This window comes from Mauremys reevesii, linkage group 15 (assembly GCF_016161935.1).
Source record: "Mauremys reevesii isolate NIE-2019 linkage group 15, ASM1616193v1, whole genome shotgun sequence".
In the NCBI taxonomy this organism is placed as follows: Eukaryota; Metazoa; Chordata; order Testudines; family Geoemydidae; genus Mauremys; species Mauremys reevesii.
Window position 1 is genome coordinate 30,592,248 of NC_052637.1, and position 19,676 is coordinate 30,611,923.

A 19,676-nucleotide genomic window follows, 5' to 3' on the forward strand; every position below is an offset into this window, starting at 1 on the left:
TCAGCCTTTGAGCAGAAGATCTAGAAGCTATGTGCTGTGGGAGTTGCAGGGCTTACCTACATGGGGGAAATGACAGTATAACTTCCCCGTGTGGATGCTCTGTTCTGGTTTAAAAGTGACTTTATTCCAGAATAATTACTCCACCAATTAGAGTTTGCTAACCTGCTATAAACCAGATTATCTATGCCAGTCAGTATCACCACCTAGACAAAGTATCAATACTTATTATGCCAAGTATGAGCTGTGTTGCTCAGTTGTGATTGGCCAGATAAGCACACAGTATTTTGTTCCAGGATCAATAGAGCACTCAATCAATTGGGGTTGGAATTGTGTGAACCTAAAAATCATTTTCCACTAAGGGCTTGTCTAAAGACAAACTTGCACCATTTTAACTTAAATCTGTTTCTTTAAAATTTTGCACAACTTTGTATGTGGACTCTCATATCCGCTTAATCCTGGCTTGGGCCCCTGCCTTGCTTAACTGTTATGAGCCAGGTTTAAACTGAAATGAGAGTTCACGTACAAAGCTGCACTGATGTAATGAAAAGTGGTGTTTTAAACACCTTTCATTATATCAGTGCAACTTTGGATGTTGACTAGGCATAATGCTCATGCATGCAACTTTGGTCACAGAAAGCCCATATCATTTTCATCAGTAAAGCTAATTTATCCAATATTTGCAGAAAATACAGAGGCTTCTCCCTGCCCCCCCCCCCCCCGCCATCCTCCCTCCCCCCACAAAAAAGCTAGCAGCATTTATCCAGCTCAGGGTGTTACTGTACAATCTAACTTCACAGCAAACCAAGCCCAGTTTTACATTTTTAAAGCTGGTCAAAAACAGGCAAACTCTGAAAACTTTGTAAATTATTTTAAATTACAATTTTTTTCAGTTTTGAAATAAAAAAAATAATAGAGTGGGTCAATATTTTAAGTATTGCTGATACTTCAGTATTGCTTAAGGTAGTATGTAACACTCAAAATGCAGACAGGACCTGTCTCAAAGAGCTCACCCACAAGGATCCAATGTCTCGACTTGTATTTTGCAACAGGGCTCCCTTAAATTGCCCACAGCAAACATCCTGCCTCTGAGTAGCAGCAGGGAACTAACAAAACATCAATAATAAATCAGTGGAAGGAGGGAAAGTTGAGCTGAAAAATATCACCGTTTGACCTCAAAATCTCATTATATGAGACTGAAACCGTAGCAAACACCGAGACGTTTTACAGTGCATACAACAGGGAACAAACTGCAGCCAGTGCCTCAGGCTCAGAGTAAAAGAGTTGAGAAGGTCAACAGATTTAGCCCCTTTTTGGGTATGGTATTTGCCCCATGGTGTGCGCCATGGTATATTGTGTTGGAACAGGATTAAGTACACCTGGCTTTGTACACCAGTGAAGCCTGACTATCCCTCTTGCATATGCTTGTTCCATTACTCCTCTCCTGCAAGACTTGTCGGGAGACCATGCACTTCATTCAGCCCTACTGCTTGATTCTCTAGCTGATTCTGTCCTGAGGTGATAGCGTGACTGTAAACGCATCACACGATTTTCCTCTTCTAGAGTTTGATCCATATCCCATTAAAGTCAATGGGAGTGTTTATATTCAACTTTGAATCAGGCCCTTGCAGCAAGGAACTGGTCACAACACTGATGCTGGACAGGAGCTCATGGCCCATTCATCTGCATGTCTCATGTTTTATTTAATTACAGCATGGTGTAATAATCAATGCTTTTCACACAGTTCTGCCAATGCAGCTCAGTCCTAACCTGCAACACCCCTCTCTTACTCTAGTTCGGGGTCACTGCAGAGCTACCATTTCAGCTGAAATCTGAGCATGTAGCATCCCTTGCTATTCTAGGCCTGGCCCTGTCTTCAGCAAAAGACTGAGTCTGTTAACTACACTTGAATCATTCTTGGACAACAGAGGAAGCCACTTGAACGATTTGAGAAATAAACACTTGCCATCAAGGCGGAGATCCTGCTACCAACTTGTTCACAAGAAAGCAGTGCAAGTTAACAATCAGCAAGTAAACTGGAGAAATCCCTAGGTTGGGGTTGAGTTCAGTCCTATAACCCCTTGGGGCTGAATCTAACCTTCCCAAAGGCATGCTCTTCCCTCTGGCTTTCAAGAAGCTACTCTCCCTGTTCAAGGGAAAGGGGAGCTGAGCCGAAGTTAACCCTTTATTCACTGTGGACCAGGCTTTGCCTCTGCACTCCGTTGTTACAGTGTCTGAAGGCAGCATGCTGGGGAAGCATAGCCCACTGCATGTTGTTTAACCTCCTCCCAGCTTCTGCTTTAATTTCAGGGATGGCAAAGTCTCTTGAATTGATTATCACCTTAGTTTTCTGTGCCTGCTTCTTCACTTTCAGGGGGACGTAATTATATGGGACTGTTCTTCTTAATGTGCATGAAAAGTAATTGCTTCATTCTTTCCACAATCTTTCAAATTCCATCCCAGACAAAGGGCTGAGTGCAAGATTGGCTCAGACCAATTGCAAATGTTTTTGCCTAACAGTAAAGGAATTTAAATCAGAAACATGAAAACAGCGAATTCAGAAGGATTTAGTAAGAACATTTCATTACAGAATAGAAAATGTTAGCATCTTTGATCTTCCCCTCTCTCCAGCTTTGAGTGCTGCCTTTCCACTTCAATGGCATTTTATTTTGTTAGATGACAGGATTCCTGCGTTCATTGTCTGGAACTTGTCCATCTGTTAGGAAGAAGCGATCTCTTTGAGCCTGACTTCAAAACGCAGCAGGACCTAGAGAGAGGCAATATGAGGGGAGCAGCCCAAGGCTTGCAGAACGGACCCATGTGTCAGCATTTCATAACTGAGCTAGGCAAATGAATAAGGAGTATATTAGAGATGAGAGGAGGAGGAGATAATGTGATCCAGGGTATGGGCACTGGCCTGAGAGTCAGAAATCTGGGTCCTATTCACTGACTTGGTCACTGACTTTCTGGATGACCTTAGTCAAGTCATTTGAGATCTCTGGCTGCATCTATACTGGCAAAAATGAGCCCTGTAATAACCAGCACTTGAAACTGATGTAGATGAGTCTTGGGCATCTTTACCATTCTGCCTGTACAGCAGTGGTGCACAAACTTTCCCTCTCACCCGCCCCCCCCCCACCAGTAATGGAATGTATTCATGCCCCCCAGGCCAAGAGTGGGGGCCAGTGGCCAGGGCCAGAGAGGAGTTGGCAGCAGAGCAGGGCGGGGTGGTACTCCCTTCCTGTCCTGTCACCCCCCAGGAGATGGCCTTGGCCCTCTCATGCCCCCCCTTCCAGACGTTCCTTTGTGCCCCACACTTTGGGGACCACTGCTGTACAGGGTGAGGGGATGCAGTGGTGCTAAGGCCTGTGCCCAGTCTATACTCATACTCTTACTCTTCCCACCTGAGGAACTGCACCAGTGGTGAATTATGGGTCATGTTTTTGCCACTATAGACAAGGCCTCTATTTTCCTCTCTGTAAAATAGGAATGATGGTGCCTTACTCCGTGCATATAAAAAGTGGTAAATAAATGGAGTTGGGGGAAAATATTATTGTTAGTTATGGGCCTGAGCCACCAAGTCCATACTTGGATCTGAACTTTCCTAGAGTTCAGGGTGTTGAGAGTGGGAGGGAGTTTTGACTTAGCCCTTTATAGAGCTATGGGGCAGGCAACCACACCACTCAAAACCAGATCCTTCCTACTCTCTTTTGCCAGTGATGGATGATGAATCAGAGCTATGCATCCCTGTGGCCATCTCAGGGATCTGTCCCATTTCAGTTTCCTGTCACTGGGTTGTGAAGTGGCTGGATAGATGGATCCCAAATGTGTATAGTTTATACATATAAAGATGCCCAACCAGAGAGCATCAGGTCTAGGATGAGGCAGATTTACCTAGGAACCTACAGGTGTCCCTAGGGTATATTAAGGTGATCTAGTAGCACAACCTTCCTGGTGCCCCAGGTGTCCTTAATCTGAAGAAATGCGTTCCTTGGGTGATACCAAGTATTGTCTCATCAGCCTTCAGCACCATGGCTAGAGCATCAAGGGGGTGGAGGAACCCACAAACAGTCTCACTGAGACAGATTCCGAAACCATTACTTGGGTTAAAGAGGGTCAGAGAGAGCAAGAACACAGAGGGCTGTACTGATTAAAAGTAGCCACTCAAAGTAGCTGATAACCAGGCAAATCACACTGCAATGGATTTTCTTCTTAATTACTTCTGGGTTTAATTAATTGAATAATTGTATTTTCAAAGTCTACTTGAAATACTGAGCCAGCTTAGATATTTTCCCGTCCCCCTAGGAAAAGGAAATATGAACTAGTTTCTTGAGCTTGTGTCACAAAATAATTTCTCTTTTAAGATAAAATAAAGGTTGCTTCCCTTCACCTTCTCTACCCCAAATACTGGAGTTGTCTGGCTCGTTGAACCTCTAGTGTCCATCTCTGTCACTGGGACACGTCCCCAAAACAAAGTGTCCTTTAAAGGTGTTAATGATGCTCTCTTTGCTACCTGGTTCATCAAAGCAGCCTGTGCATTGCCATCTGGCACCTGGCAAGACATCACAGCTTACTCCTTCTGTCTGAATTTTATCTGCCGAGTCCTAACATCACCTCTGATCGTGGAAGCTCTTTTGATTTGAGGAGCTTGAGCTTTTTTGGTTTTGAATTAAAATTGGACATCTGTCCAGCAAACACACAATCATGATGATGATCCTCCTGGGTCAGTAGAAACCAGGCTTGTCATCCTCCACAGAAGGGACAATCAGCTGTTTAATGGGAGATTTCAACAGGGGTGAACTCTACCTAGGGGTTCAAGGGAAAATGTCAGCTCAACGCTGAAAGAGAAGGAATACATTCATGCCACGTTGTTGGCACATATATACTGCATCTTATTGTGTAGTAGAAATGCATTCAAATCTCAGCAACTTGTCTCCTTTAAGCATCAGTTTTGGAGGGGGGTGAGAGAAAGAAAGAGTGTGTGCATGTGAGAGAGAAAACACAGACAGATACTTCTTCATCTCAAATTCTGTGTATGTCCATGTCCATCCTGGAGAATCACAAATGAATAGCCTCAGATCTTCCAAACTGATTCTTAGGAATTTTAAGTAGCTCTCCACTATTCTCAGCACTAGTGGTTTTGGCAGCAGTTTGCTCTTAGCAGTGCTACTTGTATGTTGTAAACAGTGACAGATTGAGACAGAGCTGTTCAGATCCAGGTTAGGTTTAGGTGAACTTGGCATTTGTCTTTGGTGTTAAATCAGGAGCAGAGGTCATGTTCTGATTTGACTATGCCAAAATGTCATGAAGCTGCTCTTGTGAGATTTCTGAATGTAATGGTATGAATCTTCTGGTCTTTTCCTTCTGGTCCATCCTGGGCTTGGGGGAGTTACGTCTCCATGCGCCCTCTTCTAATCTAGGAATGACTTTATTTTCCTGAGGGCTCGCTATACAACAAGGAGGAGCAAACTGGACCTCAGCATGAGAAGTCTCATCCACAAAGTGATCAGCAATCTAACACCTGCTCAGCTCATCCGGTGTTATCTATCCACAAAGCCCCCTCGTTCTGCACAGTTCACACATCCTTGCATGAGGAGGTTAACTGAAACCAAAAATAAAATGGACATGGGGGTGGAAGAGGTGGAAGCAGGTGAGTTTCATCTGAACTGAGAACAGTGATGGTCTGATACTAAGAGACTTTGGCAGTTGCAAATTTTAATGTATTGCCAAACACACTGCAGGTTTTCCCCTGCTTTTCTTCTTTAAATCAACCCTCACCCAATCCCAATGTGACAATAATAATAATAATAATAATACCTAGCTCTTATATTGTGCTTTTCATCAGTAGATCTCAAAGTGCTTTACAAAGGTGGTTGGTATCCTTTATCCTCATTTTACAGATGTGGGGGCAAAGGGCACAGAGAGGTGATGTGACTTGCCAAAGGTTGCCCAGCAGGGCCATGGCAGAGGTTAGAATAGAACCCAGGTTTCCTGAGTTCCAGTCTAATGCATTAACCAATAGACCACAAATTAAGGAATGGGTGTAAGGAAGTACATGGGTGATTTAAGTTATCAGTTACCATTATTAATAAAAAAGGTGGGTATTTGAGTATGGGTCTCATTTACTGAACCCCCAAAGTTTGGATAACTGGTGGTGGTTTTAGTGCAGCTCTGGATGGTGCTATGTCTAAAAATACAGAGGTGGTTTAAGAGGTTAGGATGGTTTGTTGGTTAGCATCTGACTGAGAATCAGGCAATCTTGGTCCTGCTTGGTCCTGCTGCTGCCTTACTCTATGGCCTTGAGCAAGTCTCTTCACCAGCTGAAGCCTCCGTTTCCCTATCGATAAAATGGTGTTACTGTCATGACTACCCTTATACCAGGGGTTATGAGAATGGATCCATTGTTTGTAACATACTTTTGAGCTTATTGGGTGCAAAGTGCCATCGAAGTGCAAATCTGATTATCATGAAAAAATAAATGCAAGCCTCCAAAGGAAGAAAAAGATCCATGACATATGAGATCCTCCAGTCAATAGCCATTCCCACCCATGCTCTCCAGCACCAGCTGAGGCCCAACTGATGTTATTTCTTCAAGTGTTCATCGTTCAAACAAACGCACCCTTATACACAGCCATCGGTGCAAAGGCACAGGAGCTGATACTAGGTGGAAGAGACAAGAGAACTGGATAATATAATTTCCCCATCACCCTTGCTACTGAAACCAAGCAAGGGGTAATCAGAGCCACCTACAGAGTTGTCATTGCCAGCTGTGTTCTTGTTCCATGTGAAATGACCCAGGTGCAGGAAGAGAATTCTCCCAATTAGGCAAGTGGCACTGTTCCAGAGAGCTTTCTGCAAAAATCCTCCAGCTCGTTAGGGCGCTTGTTTGTACTTCACAAACCAAGAACATTTTAACTCCTTCCTGCTGGGTGATGCTCCTGTGGCTCACTGCATCCATGTATCTAACCCAGCAGGGATGTTTGAAATCCTTAGAAGGAAAGCACAAGAGAAGTTTGTGTTTGTATTATTATGGTGCTACGCCAAAAGTTAATAACCCCTGGCATGTGTTTGTTGCATCTTCAAACCAATGAGGCTTGCTTTCTTGAAATAAGTTTATTAAGTTGAGTTCTGGACTTTATGAGGTTTTACCATACCTTCCATACTTTGAGAATATGCCCTATCCTGTTCTTAAAGGGATATCTCATACTAACTAAAATACAAATAGTAAAACATCCAACTTCACTACTCAATATATTGCGTTACAATACAAAACCATTTTGGCAATGTCCTTTGTTGCAGGGTCCTTACGCTTGCCCTGTTATAACTTTTTATCAAGAATCGGAAGAAGGGAAGCAAGAAAAGGAGACAGAATGAGATCATTTTTACACACTAAAAAATTATCTCTGGAACTATCCTGTTATGGCTGATGGGAGGATGGGCTACAGCAAGGTTTCTCCAGCTATCATCTGTGGGTCACTGGTGATCCATAGAATTAAACCTGATTAGGGACAAGGTAGGTTGGTGGGGAAGGGATACCTCCCTTTTGCGAAGGGGTCCATAGAATGAAAAAGCTTAAGAACCAAAGAACTAGTTGGCCTACTTGGTCTTCACCATCCGTGACATCCATGGTGAGGAATGTGGTGAGAAAGGATGGGCCAGTGATTGTGGTATTAGCCTAGGATTTGGGAGACCTGGGTTGAATTCCATGTTCTGCCACAGACTGACCTTGGGCAAGTCACTTGGGGTGGAATTTTCTAGACATAAGGAAAAACTTCCCAAGAGTCAGAGTAGTTAAGCTCTAGAATTACCCAAAGAGGTTGTGGAATCTCTGCCATGAGAGTTTTTTTAAGAACAGGTTAGAGAATCACTGGTCAGGGACGGTCGAGATAATACTTAGTCCTGCCTTGGTGCAGGGAACTGGACTAGATGATCTACTGAGGTCCGTTCTAATGCTACATTTCTGTGATATTGCAACCACCACACATGATAGCCACATGTAACTAATTGCAAGGCACATGCCGAAAGGGTGCTGTTTGGGTGTGGCAATTTTCTGGATGTGACCTTAAAGATCCCAGAGTTCTTTCCGTAGGACTTGGGGGTGGAGGGTGGGGGAGGAAGAAGGGAGAGTCAAAATCCCATTCCCTTGTAGCTGTGCAATGATTGGGCTGCCCCAAGGTGGCTGTATTTCAGTGATGGAGCTGTAGATGTATTGGCTAGTGCAGTGCTTTGAGTGAAAAATGTTTTGTGAATGCTGCCTGTTGCTCATGGGCTAACCTTGTGAATTCCACATCTTGTCTTCATGAGTCTTTTGCCAGCAACAAAAGAGTTCCAATAACACCTTCAAGCCCCATATTGAATCCATACTCCAATCCTGGGAGGACAGTGTTTGTGCAGTGTTATTCCAGTCTGCTTCACTCAGCATATGGATTCCAGTCTGGTTCATTCAGCAGATGGAATATAACGTGGGATGCGTAGTCTAAAATTCAGGCAATTACACTGAGTTGTCAGAATTTCAGTTCATTGTACTGATGACACTTCTTAAGAGAAAAGATTAGAAGTTCCCGAAAACAAGGCATGATCAGATCTGACACGTCTTAGACATATTACCAGGCACAGAAGTGTAGTTGCCAGCTAGCTGTGCAACTCCAGAAAGTCTGGTTGTATGTCATTAAAATTTACCCAACCTAACACTCATTTGAAATGATATTCTCTTCCTGATTGGCAGCATTGCCCTAGTGCAAGTACATCTGACATCCTTTTGCAAACTGACCCCAAATGTGTGCGCATATGAAAGGATTAAGCCTAATCAAATGATCCAATCAGAGCAGACTAAAGAAATTGTAGTGTGTGTCCTTGGTCTAACCATCAAACATTCGGGACTGAGCCTGGATGAACACTGCTGGCTCCTAGGTCATCAGTGATTTGACTTTATCTGTCAGCTGTTCTGGTGTATTGAACTCAAGTTCTTCTTGTGACTTTATTTTCCCTTCTTGAGTCATATATTGCTGTTTTCTGGCTTCAGTTCCCATAATGCAGGTCTAGGAGTTGAGACATCTGGGGATTGTTCCTAGCACTCCCATAGCCTTTTGCTGGGACCTTCCTCTCTATAGTCTGCACTTTCTCAGGAGTAAAATCGTGATAATTATTTCCCTGCCTCCAGGAATGTTATGAGGTTGAGTCCATTAATATTTGTAAAGTACTTTGAGATCCTCAGATGAGAGGAACCAGAGAAGAGCAGTGTATTAATATCCTCCCAAGCAGTGCACTTAGCCAAGGTAGGCACCGGTTTGGTGGGGAAGATTAGTGCTCCCAGATTAGATACTAAACTCACTCCTCTCTTGTGACCACAAAAGAAACTTCTGCTATGATTTAAATTTCTTTTGCCCTGACTTTATACTCCAGTGCTATTCTATTGACCTCGGTGAAGTTACTCTTGACTTGCACTGGTGTAAATGAGAGCAAAACCTGGAATTTCAATTATGGTCTAAGAACAGAGAAGGGTACGAGATTGCTTACACAGCAGGCCTATTTCCTTTGACGTTCGTCAAGGGGAAAGCCTAGCAGGGATCCACACTTCTCCCTTCTCAAATTATCCAGCACTTATTTCTCTGATTGTCCTAATAACATTAAACTCATGGACATGTGCACATGACGTATGGAATCTAGTTCCAATTCCACCCCCTTGTCAGCATGAATTAATGTACCTCAGATGGTGCTGCTGGCGTTGGCTGAAGGAGGTGGCAATGCTGGTGTTGATGAATTGCTTTAGCAAGTCATTTCAGTCTTGTGATAGGTCTGTTTATTTTGCGTGTGTTTTGCCATTCATCAGGCGAGGTTCTTCATTTAACAAGTTAATTACTTTACTCAGGGAGCCAGTTATGTGTGTCCCAGTGTGCATACGCACACAAGTGGGTGGTCTGAGATTTCAGCCTTGAGGGATGCTCATTAAGGCAATTCTAATATACAGTTGCCTAATATCTCCCCTGATGAAATATAGGTACAGTATGCAGCTGTAATCGGTATTTGCAGGAGATGCTTATTATTATTCTTTGCTCTTCTCTAAGGCCTTTCATCCGCCCATCTAGGAGCACAAGTGATAAATTAACCCTCATAATATGTGAGTTGGGAATTATTATCCATTATTGTACAGACTGGGAAATTGAGGCACGGAGAAGAAAAGTGTCTTGCTTAAAGCCACGGAACAAGTCAGTGGCAAAGCTAGGAATGGAAGCTGGAACTCATGACTCCAACTCTAAGGTCTAAACTCTACCTTCTTATTGCCCCATTGTCATTTCTTGTGGCGGAGGCTAGAGAGAAATGCAGGAGTTGATCCAGTGGTTTATAAACAGCTTGGAAAAACACCTTGCCAACCCCATTTAAATTAGATACTTAGTCATTGCCTACTGCTCCCTACACCAGGGTTTTGTAGCTAGACTCCACCTGCCCTCCCTACAAGGTGTCTGGTCTCCAGTCCCACCCACTTATAGCAGCTTTGGGGTCCTGCAGGCACTAGTGCAATACAAATAAATAATATAAATGCTGCTTTAGGTCATGCCAGGCCAGGACTTAGGGAGACTCGGTGCAGTGACATTAGGCAGCAGTCTGGGAACTAGAGACCCGGAGAGAACCACAGGGTCCATCTCCATCCACCAGCCTCAAGGAAGAATCCAATATGCTGTAGCATGAGAGAGTCACCACTGCCCTGAAGCCAGGAGCTCCCGTTTATTTCGGTAGGTGAATGCAGAGCTTCTGCACCTCCATAAATATGGCTACACTCACAGGTGACCTGGATGGCTGACCGTGGCTAGATATGCCCCTGCACCGTAGTGGTGGGGTTGTTCTGCTTCAGTTACCAGAGAGAGGAGCATGAAGAGAATAACAAACAAGAGAGGGTCTCTAGAGCACATTGCTCTGCAAAGACATCCCTGAGGCTAGGCAACTGAGATGTCAATACTTGTCAGGCTCCTGAGGGCTTTCCTCATCCTAGACCCCTTGGTCTGACATGTGATATCCCAACAGATCCTCACACAGTCAGAACAAAGGCAAAGCCACTGAGCACGTATCTCTCAAATGCAGCCAGTGTAGCCCGCCCCCCCCCCCCCCCCGACTCCCATGCACTGTAGCCCATTCACCTATTGAATGCAGCCTTGGTCTCTTCCCTTTTCTCAGAAAAACAAGAGTACCGGTAATTAACTATGCTGTAATGACATCATGCATGCCAGGCTGGATTTGCACGGTAGAGCCTCCCAGATCACAGCAGAGACATCCTAATTATCCTGATTGGGACATTATGATGCAGAGTTTACAGGGAGATGCTGGAATGTGTTTTTCCCCTGAATCTGAGAGCGTCAGGGGAAGCGGTGAAAGCGGGGAGGTCTCATTAAAATCCCATCAGAAGGATATATAATTTATTTCACATGGAACAATTGATGTTTCCAATGCTACAGAAGGACTGAATATTAATTCCAGTAAATGGAAGCCTTATTATTCAGCTGTTAGTGTTTATGTTCTTAAAAGTAGAACTTCAGGGGGTTATTGTGTCAATATTGGCTCAGAGCTGTATCTTGGCACAAAATGTCTCAGCCCAGGAGCAAATGTTTATGTTATTGGGTATTTTTTTTAATTGCATTTGTTGGAGAGAAAAAAAAATCTGTTTGGAATAAAATGAGAGTAAAAAAGTAGGATAATCAGTTTTTAATTTCAAAGGTGACTTTTGCCCCTCTCTGGGGTGCGGGCTCTGGGAGGAAGTTTAGTTATGGGGTGCAGACTCTGGGATGAGGCAGGGGGTTGGGGTGCGGGAGGGGGGCAGGGGAGCGGTGCTTATCTCAGGCGGTGCGGCTCTGTTACTCTGATGGAAATCCACTGAATTCCTTAGAGTTACTTCAGATTTACACTGATATAACTTTGGGGTAGAACTTGGCTCTTGTATTAATCATGAGTAGGGAGCTGCAGGGGCCAGGCCCTCAACCTTTAGTACTAGTTGAATTATTCAGCTGCCAGGCCTGGGAGAGTGAATTTGATTGAGTCTGACCTCCCAGGAGAGGAAGAACTGAGGTTCCTTCTTACAAAGGCTCAGCCACAGTGAGTGGTGGCATAATTCCAACACTTGTCTGCAACGGGAACTAATCGTGTTTAGTCCTGATGTAAGGTACCAAGCTGACAACTCCGGAGATCTTTCTGATGTGTCTTGTCTTCCCAAATGGTCCCAATGTAATTTATAAACTTTTCTCTATAAACAAGGATTACTTTCCCACTACTGATAGCCGCTACCTCTGAGGAGTAATGCACAGCCCATTAGGGCAAGAATTAGGGATTCTGCTTTCATTTGCACTGAAGTAAATCAAGAGTGACTCCTTTTGAAATCAGTGCAATTATTCTGGTGGGGAAATGGTGAGAGAGGAAAATAAGACCCACTGTATCCAGAGAAGAATGCAGGAGGAATTCCCCAACTGGAAATTGGTTGGGACACTCAGATTGATTCCTTACTCTTAAATACCATGGGATCTCTAATGACCACTAGTAATCCGGACCTGAATCCCTTGCAAAGAATGGCACCTCCATGCTGCCAGCATAGCACCACGTAACACTGTGTGCAAGTATATAATGTTTCCTTCTAGTAGTGCGTGGGTGGGTCAGTTGTCTATTTCTTTCTGGTGACGAAGGACCAGGATTCTTGTTCAGGCTCCCCCGGGAGTGGATAGGATTTCTCTGTTGCCTGCAGTTGATGGATTCATTGCAGTGGGGACCACCTCAGAGAGAAGAGTTCCACCAACAGGAGCGTGGAGGGGAGCCAAAGTGTTTGTGGTTGTATAATGGAAGGGAGGGCACACTAACCAGCATGAGGGGGGGATGGGCATTCCAATCAAAGCTCTCCTTATTTTGTTGCCTAATTATTGCAAATCCCCTCCCCAATGCTCTATTGCCACACCCAGTTATGGAGCCTGCCTAGACCCCCAAAAGTGCACCACAGGGCTGCAAGGAATAAAGAAGCTAGAGGAGGCTGTCAAGAAGCAATTTATTCTTTGTTGGTCATTGTATCACTTGTTTTACTTACATCCGGTGAGCACAAGGCAAGAGGAGGCTTATCTACTTATGGTCCCTGTAACAGCCAGAAGAATTAAGACAAGAAGCCTGCGAGGAGGGGAAGGAATGGGTTGAGAATGCTGAGGGCTTAAATGTGCCTGCCTAATGGTTCTGCTCCCACTGGTGATTGTGCAGTGGATGAAATGTGTCAGTTTCGTGACATGTGAGAATGCACAACTGAAGAAGCCATCTCCTGCCCCCAGCCTAGAGCCAAAGCGATATGGCTATTGGCCCCTCCCACCTCCATATGCACATCAAACAGCTGCAAGCATCTAGATTTGTCTGCACAGGAGTTGCAACTTCCCCTCAGGGCAGGTTGAATAAGGGGCCCAAACAGCGAGGCAGAGTTTGAAATGGGGTATGAGTTGAATCACTGCATCTTCAGTCAGCAGAGTTCTTGTAGACCCTGCCTTGGCCACAAGCTAGGCGTTTCTCTGCCAACCGCTGGCACGGGCGGCTCTAGACATTTTGCTGCCCCAAGCATGGCGGCATGCCACGGGGGGCGCTCTGCCGGTCGCCGGTCCCGCGGCTCCGGTGGACCTCCCGCCTGCAGAGGGTCCGCTGGTCCCACGGCTTCACTGAAGCCGCGGGACCAGTGGAGGGTGGGAGGTCCACTGGAGCTGTGGGACCAGTGGACCCTTCGCAGGCATGCCGCCCTCCCGGCTACCGGCGGAGCGCCCCCCCGCAGCATGCTGCCCCAAGCACGCGGCTGGTGTGCTGGGACCTGGAGCCGCCCCTGACCGCTGGGCAGACAAATCACAAGAGGATGGCAGAAGTAACATCATCTCTCCTACTTTAGAGTAAATCCTCATGGCATGGACAGACCAGATTTGTTAATTTGCAACATGCTGCACCAGCTCCATTGAGTCTGGTTCTGCATCTCTCACTGGCTGCCCTGTGATCAATGCTAAAATTAATTTTGTTTAGTTTAACCTCCTGTGAGTTTCATTTTCTCATGCACAAGAAGTGTATTGGCTCTTGCCTCTCAAAGGCTGGGTTTCCCTGGAACTGGGTGAGCTGTTCTCAGCAAACAGTTTACACAGTTCATTTCATTCCTTTGTAGCCTAATCTGTAATTCTAAGGTTCACTCTAATTTACCATGCCATGATCTGAGAGGGTTCGGCCTCCAGCTGAGCTACAGTAGTGAAGCTGGCATTAGAATGTAGATCCCAAGACGCACACGGGAAACAATTTAATACTTTTACTTTTATTAGCAATGTATTAACAAGCCAGATGAGATTGCACATGCTGCAATATAGCAAAGGAGAGAGAGAACACAGAATGTCCAACACTTGCATTACGCACATCATCCCTTGTGGGCAGCCCTGAAGAAGGTGAGGTGATGCCTAAGGTGGTCAGTAGGTGATCATCATCCTGGTGCCTCTCATGGCGCACAGGCCAAGAAACAAGCTTTTATAATGTGTTATTCTGACACCCACTGTGTCTTATACATATTCATGAGGGTTTCAACCCCTCCTCTGAACTTCCATACCCTACTTCCGTTGGGTTCCCCAGTTTCTATAGTTTATTTACATCATACTCATTAACATTGACGTCAGTTGGTTGCCATAGTATTACTGCAGTCAAATCTTGTGCATTTCAATTGTACATATTGCTTAAACGTATCTTAAAATATCAATAACTTATGTTCTACACTTTCTCACTTCACACTAATCAACTGGCTTATCATTCTTATTTACTGCTGTGCTTCATCTTGTGATGTTAAGGTCACTTGCCTGTCAATTACTTACATCAAGAAAAACTGTAGGCCTTGATTAGTTACGCTAAATATCTTACCCTTTGGGCCCTAAGCCTGCTGATTCTCTATTTGTCACACCATGTCAATCAATACTTGTACCTTACTTATACATCAGGCTGGCTACACCTTTGTGAATGATCTGCAAACAGATTCTGATTTTTATGAACATGTTCCTAAGAATTATTTGATGGATGGTTTATGAGAAAGTGTCCCTACCTACAGACTGCTTACTATCTCCACCAAGGTTCCTGCTTCAAGAATTCACTATTTGCTAGTTGTGCTGTGTGATTGGCCACCTAGGTCACATGGCATTGTTTTTGCTCCGGCATGGCTGACTCCCAAAGCCACAACCCACAATGAACTTTCAGGATGGTTGTGTGGACCTTTCATCCTAGTTTAAGCTGAGAATTTAAAGGGATTCTCTCATCATTGCATTAGAACTGGTGCAGATCCACTGGAGGGAGCAATGGTGGGAGTGTCAGAACAGACCAATAACAAGTGTGTTTATTACTGTATTGTCTAGCCCTGCTCTAGTCTACTTAGGATAAGAATGGCCATACTGGGTCAGATCAATGGTCCAGCTAGCCCAATAGTGACTGCCGCCAGATGCTTAAGAGGGAATGAACAGAACAGAGCAGATGGAGGGATCCATCCTTGTCATTAACTCTCTATGACACTCTCCTGCCAACATAGCTTCTGCCTCGCACGGAGGTAGAGTAATTATGCGGATGGGAGAGCATGCGCCCGTTGGCATAGTACGCTGTCTGTAGTGCTTCTAGTGTAGAGCTGCACTCGTTGAAGGGAGAGAAATGGCCGAGGCCAAGGACAGAACCCAGAGGAACACCATACTAAAGAGACCCAGCAACAGAGGAGTGCATTTGTGATCAGAGAAGTAAAAATGAAACCAGGAGGACAAGGTGCCTGAGACTACAGTGCAATGTGTCAGCTTACCAAGAAGGATGCCTTGATTCATGGCTTCAAATGCAGCTCCAAAGTCAAGAAGGATGAGGAGAGGGAAAGCGAAAGGGTCAGATAAGGAGAAAAGAGCATAGAGCACATGGAGAATTGTCTCAGGAAAAAGCAAAGGAAACTCTGCTCTCTCAGCATGCCAAATTGCTGATCTGAGGAACTAATTTGTGTCCTTTCTTACTACTCTCTTTCATCTAGCTATTTAGACAGATTCCAATTAATCACTGGAACAGATAAGATAAGGGGCTCGGCTTGTGTGAGTCAGAGGCAGAACTGAAGTGTCTTAATGGAGTGTGAGTGCCCTGACTGCATCTCTGTGCTCGCCTGAAGGTCTATTTACACGTGTGCCAGTGTGGCTCGATGTGTACAGCTGTACAAGGGCCGATTGCTTTCCTTTTCCCCTGCCCCTTCTGTTCAGATATTGCAATCAATAAAATGACCCTAGTTCTCAAGCCTCATATATAAATGTCAAGAGCAAAATACACAAAGAGATAAATGCCACAGAAGAATAGAACATCAACATACTCACTGTGTTAACAAAGCAGACTTTGCAAGGGCGGGAAATGAATGTGATACCTGATGTTAGCCATATTGTGCTAGACCGAGCCAGAGCTTGGGGATCTATTCTATGCGTCTAAGGTGACATTTTGGTGGTAGCATACTTCTGACTTTCCAAGCAGAGAGGTTCTTTCTGTGCTCTTGGTTGTGGAAGGGTCAGGGAGGTTCTGTCTGGAAGAGTCATGTGGAGATGGCTGGGTTGGGTTTGAGTGTCTGTGCAGAGGTAGCTTCGTCCTCTCTTTCCAAAGGAGCTCATGGGACACGGGGCTTGTTCTGGATGGAGACAATACAAACTAAGTGACAGCAAAGCCCAACTCCATCTTGCCATCTGAGGATTCATCTTATTGTGCCAATGGGAACCCTGGAGGGCGATGCTAGGCATCTGAGCCCTTGAAATCATGGCTCAGAATCTCCCCTTCTGACTCAGAGCCCAGTTGAAGGCTGTAAATGGAGACCCTCTGCCAGGGCCACTTTGAAACTAGCAGCAACACTGGGAAATGGCCTTGCACCTCTTGGGAGGCAGGAATGGGCAGAAGAACTGGATTCTCCGGAACCAGAACCAGGTCAGACCTACACATGGCAATAGTTTAAAACTCTTTCCATCTTAACAGAAGGTGCTAGATAGGGCTTGAGGAAGAGTCTTTTATTAACATTCCTGTTATAGCTTCCAGGCAGAGCTGCAGTAAAGAGAGGATGCACCATTTACTACAAAAGGATTTCCTGGGTGGTGAGCAAAGTCCCTTTAGACCTTCTCGTAGTGCTGCAGAAGTTACAATATGAGATGGGCCTGAACCCAGTCCCTGGCTCAGTGCTCCTCAGAACTTTGGTGTAGCCAAATTCTGGACCCACGTTTTCTGGCTTGAGCCTCTCTCCAGTCACCATGTAATGCTGCAGTAATGGGACTTGAAGCAAAGGCACATGCCCCTGTAAAAATATGGTCAGCCCACTCTCTCATGCATGCTGCATATGCAGAGAGAGAAAAGGTGGATAACTTACTCTGGTAAGGTGGCAAAGGAAGGTCAGCTGCAGGAAAGCAGTTCTGCTGGTTGCCCTCTGCTAGGCTCTGTCAGATGCGACCATGTGTGTGAGCAGGGGTGGTCCTTAACCGTTGAAGACCAACATTCATAACACCCAGAGACAGTTTTCTGGTGCATTCACAACACACAGAAGGAGGAAGTGTGTGTTTCTCTTTGTGCCAGTGATGCTTATGTCTGTGTGCTGGGCTGAGAGTATGGCATTCAGTGCCTTATTAGATCCCTTCCATTAATGCCTGGGAGTCCTGCTCTCTTATTATTCATGACTTTCTCCCATCACCAGCACATAACAATATGTGGTCCAGGTCTTACGGGATCCTCATCAGGAGACAACTTCTTGACAAATATATTTACCGCTGATCTCTTGTCCCATGAAGGTCTGTCCCCACCCAGGCTGGCTGATGGAAGGGGTGGGGAGTTGGGGTGGGAAGGCAGGGACATATTACCTTGTTTGTTGAGTCAGATGGTTCCTTTCCAGGGCTGCATTGCAACCCTGGTTATAATGGTGCTGCAGTCAGCCTTGCCATCTGCATTGTCTTTTCCAGTCCTCGGCCACTTATGGTGGGCTTGGAGTGCTTGATCCTGCAGGTCAGTGGGAGTTTTGCCTGTGTAAGGACTGCAGGGTTCTAGGAGAAAGACTCACTTTTGTGGGGCGAGCCCCATTGCTGCCTTTCTGCTGCATGGCTTCTCAGTCCAATTCCATGTGACAGGGTAGCCTGGCATTCTGCTTTCTTCGTGGAAGGGGTGGGGCCTGTTCTCCTGGCAGTTGTATGAGCTGTGACTATTACAATTCTTCCGGGGCTGGCCCCTCACCTTACCTGGCTGGGCTGGGCCTCTCAGGCCTGATGCCTTTGTCTGATGCATTCAGAAGTTGTAGCCCGGGATGGTTGGGTAGCACCTCCTGTTAGCCTCAGCTGGGTGCACAGTTATTCCCATCCCATGCTTTAGAGGCCACATGGGGAGGATCAGGATCTGGGGGTTAAATGATCTTTTACTCTCCTCCCTCTCCCCCATTTTATTTCAATCACTCTGTCATTCCTTCCTCTCTCTTTCTCTGTCTAATCTTTCTCTGTCCCTATATATCATCTTCCCTCTTTTCCTCTCACACCCCACATTCTCTTCCTTTTGTAACCTCATTTCTTCTCCCACCCCCGTCCTTTTTCCCCAATGCTGCCTTCTCCCCTATTTCTCTCTGTCTTTACTCCACTCCCTCTCAGCATAGCTATTGGGACATCTGGCCTTGCTGCCCTGTCCTTTTTGGTGGTAAACTGCCTTTAAGAGGAGGTCCAAGCTATCCTGTAAGATTATGACAGTTTCACTGCCTGTATAATGAGATCTGTTGGAGAATGATGGCTTCTGCCTGGGGCCCTGGGAAACCACCCCACTCCCCAGATGCATATCCTCTTTCTAAGGAGTCTTTGCTGCTGTTGCTACAGACACTCAAGCTCTGGAACAAAAAGCAGCAAAAGGTTATGAGTAAATGGAGATCCTAAGACACGTTCCCTGCCATTTCCTTTCACTGCCATCCAGGAGCCTCACTTGCCAAGACCCTAATTGGGCCAGGCTTTGCCAAAACGGGTATTACTAGCATAGTGGGTTTCTCCACAGGTGTATTTAATTGGCTGTGCCTGCTGCTGCTGCTGTAGAAATGGCATCGACAAGAGACAAAGCAGGAAGCCCTTTGCTCTTTGAAATACAGACCTTTCCCAGGACACTTTCAGGCTGGTTTCTCCTCTCTTAGGAGCTGGAGAGAGGGACTGAGGAGGCAGCATGTGGAATGTCTGAGTCAAGAAAAACCTCATGGGAACAGGCAGAGAGGAACCTACTAAAACTGGTAACTGGTGCTCAGCAACTCAGGCCATGGCTACACTTGCAGATGTGCAGCGCTGGGAGTTACAGCTGTGTTCGTACAGCTGTGTAGGGAAAGCGCTGGTGTGTGGCCACACTGACAGCTACCAGTGCTGCAGTGTGGCCACATTTGCAGCATTTGCAGCGCTGTTGGGAGTGGTGCATTATGGGCAGCTATCCCAGCGTTCAAGTGGCAGCAACGTGCTTTTCGAAAGAGGGGGGTGGGGTGGAGTGTGACAGGGAGTGGGAGAGAGAGAAAAAGTGGATTTTTGGAGCCGACGCTGTGTGTCAGCTCCCTGCCTTGCAAAATCTGACCATTTCCTCGACCCCTCATTCACTCTTAAATGCAAATAGCCTGCAGACCAGATAAGCAGCTGCTCCGACAGACTTCCTTTCTCCCCCTCCCCCCCCCCCCGCCATGCTGTTTC

At 45.6% G+C, this 19,676-nt stretch overlaps 1 protein-coding gene across 10 annotated transcripts in view; it reads left to right on the forward strand.

Annotated features, from left to right (window-relative positions):
- The window catches only part of CASKIN2 (CASK interacting protein 2), a 147,985-nt gene that overhangs the window by 19,391 nt on the left and 108,918 nt on the right, over window positions 1-19,676 (forward strand). For 7 of the 10 annotated variants that reach the window (XR_005588371.1, XM_039500964.1, XM_039500966.1 and 4 more), the window contains one exon: window positions 5,439-5,647. The exons of the other annotated variants lie outside the window; for them this stretch is intronic. The gene's annotated coding sequence lies outside the window, so the exon portion shown is untranslated. The remainder of the gene's footprint in view (window positions 1-5,438; window positions 5,648-19,676) is intronic. 10 annotated transcript variants of the gene reach the window in all.